This window comes from Lagenorhynchus albirostris, chromosome 5 (genome assembly GCF_949774975.1).
Source record: "Lagenorhynchus albirostris chromosome 5, mLagAlb1.1, whole genome shotgun sequence".
Lineage (NCBI taxonomy): Eukaryota > Metazoa > Chordata > Mammalia > Artiodactyla > Delphinidae > Lagenorhynchus > Lagenorhynchus albirostris.
In genome coordinates this window covers 24053001-24059105 of record NC_083099.1, presented here as the reverse complement: position 1 = coordinate 24059105, position 6105 = coordinate 24053001, and positions in this window count along the sequence as shown.

Sequence of the window (6105 nt, the reverse complement as noted above, 5' to 3'; positions counted from 1 at the left end):
TGGTGAAAAAGCGCGGCGCCCGACGGGGGCTCGCAGGGCCCAAAACTCCTCCCGGAAGCCGCGGCCGATCCGCTCTCCAGGCCAGAGTTCTTTTCCGCGTAGGACTCGAGGGGGCGGGGCAAGGGGCGGGGCAAGGGCGGGGTGCGCTCCGGTCAAATTTCCAGCGTTGGGGGCGTTCTGAGCCGGGAAAGCTCGGCAGGCGAGATTCGCGAGAGTTTTGGTTTTTTGCAGTCCTGCTCTGTCACTCACTCCCAGCCTGAGCGGCTCAGATAAGACAGACCCCTGGATCTGGGGAGGAAAGGGGCGTGGTGGGCACCAGCGCAGAACGCCTCGCATCACAAATGTGAAGACTGAGACAATTCAGCAACTAAAGGCCCAGGATTAGACCGCAGGTCTCCCCGCGGAGTCACACCTCCAGGTCCTTCATTTTCTACCACTCTCTTGGCATCCTTTCTGAGAGATACGGGGCAAAAGATGGGCTCCTCCTTGTCCTTTTTGTTTCAGCAGGGTTTTTTTTGTTTCTTTGTTTTTCCCAACTTGAAGTCTCCCTTAGGTTTCCTTGAGGATTCTCCCAACGTTTACTATTTAAAAAGAGGGTTGAATTATATTTATTTGTGTCTCATTTAGTCAGCAGCAGTACTATGTATTTTTATGTCACCATTACGGGCATCTATTACCTATGATTTAATTTTTAAAGTAAAATCAGTGGCTTTTGGCTGTAGACATTTCCTACCTCAACCCAGTTTGTTTATACGAAAAATGGTCATCATAAGAAGCTGTTAACATGTCAAAATTATGTATTTAATCAGGCAAGGCCATGCAGTGTGCTTACATTGGTTCCTTACACATGAGAATAATCGTTATACAGTATGCTAAAAAAAATCAAAGTGATGGAGTGACAGCCAAATACGCTTCTGCCTCAGGGATTTTGCATTTGCTGTGCCCTTTGCCTTGACCTTAAACACCCCTCTTTCATCACCCCTCTTCAGATGTTTGCTGAAATGTCACCAGAGAGCACATAGACTAGCACACTTACACTCACACTCTTTTCCCCTCCATCCTGCTTTATTTTCTTCACAACACGTAGAACCAAATTATATACTATTTTATTGACTGTCTCCTCCAATTAGAATATAAGCTAAAATCCTGAGAGCAGGATTTTGTCTGTTTTATTCACTGCTTAGATATTTGGGACCTAAAACAGTGCCTGGTACATAGTTGGTGTGTACTAAATATTTGTAAAATTGTGGAATGCTATAGTGGGAAGAACATGGGATTAGAAGTTGAAGCCCTGTGCAAGTTCTCATTTCACCTGCTAGCAACTATAGTTACTAAAGTTACTCAGTAAAATTACTTAACCTCTCTGTACTTCAGATTTTCCATCTATAAAATGAGATTAGTAATATCTATCTTGTAAGATTACAGTAAAGATTAAATAAGAGGGGCTTCCCTGGTGGCGCAGTGGTTGAGAGTCCGCCTGCCGATTCAGGGGACACGGGTTCGTGCCCTGGTCCGGGAAGATCCCACATGCCGCGGAGCGGCTGGGCCCGTGAGCCATGGCCGCTGAGCCTGTGCGTCCGGAGCCTGTGCTCCGCAACGGGAGAGGCCACAACAGTGAGAGGCCCGCGTACCGCAAAAAAAAAAAAGATTAAAAAAGAGTTGGTAGTGCCCTACAGTGGAATACCATTTCTTAGTTAAAATGAATGAAGTATGAATTCTGAAAACGATGTTGAGTGAAAAAGAAAGGAAATGGCAAAGGTATACATAACAATATTAAATCACATACCATTTTAAAACCACAAAATAAGACTTTTAGTGAGTGAATTTTGTATACATACATATATGATAAAAGTATAAAAACATGGTTGGGAAGGATATACATCAACTCCAGGAGAGTTGTACCTCTGCAGAGGGAGAGAAGGGAATGAAATGAGAAGGTTTCAACATATCTGTGAAGGCTTTCTTTTAATAGGATTGGATTAACCATGACAAATCTACAATTTGTTATATTTGGATGACGTGCTGATCTCTCCCAAATTCTTCCTTCTGTTCAGATCTCTCTCTGAGCTTTATATTTCATTATGTCTTCCTTTCTACTGAATTATTTTCCCTTGAATTTTTCCCAGGTATTTTATTTTATTTTATTTTCTGCCATGTGGCACGTGGGGTCTTAGTTCCCCAATCAGGGATCGAACTCGCACCCCCTGCATTGTAAGCGCAGAGTCTTAACCACTGGACCGCCAGGGAAGTCCCCCCAGGCATTTTATTTTTGTTTAAATTTTTATTATGGAAAGTTTCAAATATATACAAAAGTAGAGAGAGTAGAATAAGGACCCCCTCCTTATGCCCATCATCCAACTTCAACAACTATCAGCCTATGACCAGTCTTTGTTTCATCTATAACTACCCCTCCCATTTCCCCTGTCTCTAATTGGATTATTTTAAGGAAAATCTCAGACAACTCATCAATTTATCTGTAAACACTTTATTTTGTATCTCTTAAAGGTAAGGACTAAATTCTACCTACTAAATATCAAACCCATCCACTTCCCTCCAAATCCCATTATCACCATTCTAGTTTCAGACCATCGCTGTCTTGTGCCCAGATTACTTACATGACATTCTAGCTTGCCTTTCTTCCTTTGGGCTTGTTTCCCCTACAATGTATTCTCTACACTGAAGTATTACAACTTTTTTTTCTCTTCAACAGTATTATTGAAATTTTTAAACTATGCACCCTAATATGTGCATATTTACTAACTACATATATTTAGTAATATATTCTAATATGCATGGACATAATGCAGCTGTTGATTGCTTCCTGTCTTCCTCTCACCCCCTCCCGGTTTTATCATTTGGGAAGTTGAGTGTGTTGGGAGAGTGAAGCAGGAAGCTGAGAGACTGAGTGGGTGGGTTCCTATGTCCTTGGGACCTTGGTTTCCTAAGCCCAGCATCTCAGATCAAGTTGACAACAGGGCAACCAACCAATGTCCTGGAAGTTTCAGCCGGCCTGTGTGTATAGAATTGTCCCCAAGGATGATTAAACTAGAGTGGAAGATGACCACCAGGTGGCACCACAACCCAAATGAGACGAAGATGGACTTCGTTCTCCGTCAGATGCCCAAACCCCTGGCTGCCTAGCTCTGCAAGTTCCATTTTAATGCATTGGATTTTTTTTTTTTTTTTTTTTTTGGCTGCGTTGCGTCTTCGTTGCTGTGCGCGGGGCTTCCTCAAGTTGTGGCAAGCGAGGACTACTCTTCGTTGCGGTGCGCGGGCTTCTCATTGCGGTGGCTTCTCTTGTTAGGGAGCACAGGCTTTAGGCGCAAGGGCTTCAGTAGTTGTGGCGCACGAGCTTACTTGCTCCGCGGCATGTGGGATCTTCCCAGACCAGGTCTGGTACCCGTGTTCCCTGCATTGGCAGGCAGATTCTTAACCACTGCGCCACCAGGGAAGTCCCTGGATTTTTTTTTTTTAACTCCATTTTGTCAGGATTTTACTGTGTACACTAAAATAGAAATCTTAAAGAAATGAGATTTAAAAATATAAACAATTTTCCATGTTCCTTTCTACAACTGAATGGACTTCAATATACACCTCCTCGGTACGCACACACACACAAATTTTCATTTTAAATAATGTTTAATAACTTTAAGTTTTAATAATTTTTATTTATTTATTTATTTGGCTGCATCAGATCTTAGTTGCGGTACCTGGGATCTTCGTTGAGGCATGTGGGATCTTTCGTTGTGGCGCGGGCGTCTCTGTAGTTGTGGCATGCGGGTTTTTCTCTCTCTAGCTGTGGCTGTGGGAGCGTGGGTTCTGTAGTTTGTGGCACATGGGCTTTCTCATTGAGGTGCATGAGCTCTGTAGTTGTGGCGCGCAGGCTTAGTTGCCCTGCGGCATGTGGGATCTTAGTTCCCCCACCAGGGATTGAACCTGCATCCCCTGCATTGGAAGGCGGATTCTTTATCACTAGACCACCAGGGAAGTCCCTCATTTTTAATAATTTTGAAAGTTATTTATTTTTTATTATTTAATAATTTCCATTTTTAATAGTTTTTAAAACTTTGCTCCTAGATGATGCCAGTGTTGTTTGGAATTGTTCTACATGGCAGACAGAGCACCTTTTCAAAACCCAGGTATGATTATGCAATTCCCCTGCTTCAGTAGCTTGACTGTGTATTGAATATTGTCAGATTAGTGGGTAAAAAGGGGCACATGTCTAATGGTTTTCATTGGCTAAAGCCTCAAATAACAGACCAACATAACCACAAGTCAACATTCTGAAACTTAATAAAGCAGAACAAATGATCCTGTACAGCCAAACTGCATTAATGAATTAATTTAATTCTATTAAACCCATTTAGTAGAAACGCTGAAAAAGCCCATTATCAAAAAACACCTAGTTTCATAGAGGAACTTAAAATATTGAAGAAACTTAAGTGTAAAGCTATTTGTCTTCCTATCCATGTGGCAGTTTCACATCTGCTAAGGCTGTATTTTGGAGAAGAACTCCATTGTATTTGGATACAATTCAGAAATGACATGGAGTACCTTTGCATGTGTCCAGGAGATTTCTATCTCAGTAATGAATTATTGGCACTTACATTGCTAAGGTCTCAAGCATGACCCTAATCTTATATCAAATGTGTTTAAATGGTAATGATTATTTGCATTTGCAACCATTTTTTTACTTTTCTCAAAATCCTTTCATCTGTTTCATCTGCGGTTATCCTCCCAGTAGCTCTGTAATGAAATAAAGCTTGAGGAGAGGTTTCTGAGTTCTCGAACTTGAGCATGCAGCAGAATCACCTGGAGGGCTTACTGAAACAGATTTCTGAGCCCCAGCCCATTCGGATTCAATGGGCCTGAAAGAAAATGCAATAACTTGCGTTTTAACAAGCTCTTAGGTAGTGCTGATGCTGCTTGTCCATGGACCACACTTTGAGTTAGCACCGTTATAGAGTAGCATTTCTTAACCTTGACTATGCATTGAAATTATGTGAGTGGGAAGCTTTTTTTTTTTGCGGTATGCGGGTCTCTCACTGTTGTGGCCTCTTCCGTTGCGGAGCACAGGCTCGGGACGCGCAGGCTCAGCGGCCATGGCTCACGGGCCCAGCCGCTCCGCAGCGTGTGGGATCTTCCCGGACCGGGGCACGAACCTGTGTCCCCTGCATCGGTAGGCGGACTCCCAAACACTGCGCCATCAGGAAGGCCCAACGAGTGGGAAGCTTTTTAAAAGTATCTGGGTGATGATGGAGCCTCATTAGGGTCCAAGATGGCAGAGTAGGAAGACCTTGAGCTCACCTCCTCTCACAGGCACATCAAAATTATAATTTAATTTTTTATATTTATTTTTGGTTGCGTTGGGTCTTCGTTGCTGTGCGTGGGTTTTCTCTAGTTGCGGCGAGTGGGGACTACTCTTCGTTGCGGCGAGTGGGGGCTACTCTTCGTTGCGGCGAGTGGGGGCTACTCTTCGTTGCGGTGCACGGGCTTCTCATTGTGGTGGCCTCTTGTTGTGGAGCATGGGCTCTAGACACGTGTGCTTCAGTAGTTGTGGCTCACGGGCTCAGTAGTTGTGGTTCGTGGGCTCTGGAGCACAGGCTCAGTAGTTGTGGCACACAGGTTTAGTTGCTCCACAGCATGTGGGATCTTCACGGACCAGGGCTCAAACCCGTGTCCCCTGCACTGGCAGGCAGATTCTTAATCACTGTGCCACCAGGGAAGTCCCCCAAATCATAATTATTTACAGAGCAACTATTGATGAGAAAGACTGGCAGACTAGCAGAAAAGATCTTCTACAACTAAAGATATAAAGAAGGAACCACCATGAGATGGGTAAGAGGGGCAGAAAGACTGTATAGTCAAGACCCAGGTGGACAGCCCACAAACTGGAGGATAATCACAACTGCAGAGGCTCTCCCCAAGGAGCGAGGGGTTTGAGCTCCACATTGGGCTCCCCAGCCTGGGGGTCCTGCACCAGGAAGAGGGACCTCAGAAAGTTTGGCTTTGAAGGCAAGTGCGGGAGAGCTAGAGGGCTGGGGGAAATAGAGGCTCTACTCTTAAAGGGCGCACATAAAATCTCATGCTCTAGGACCCAGGGCA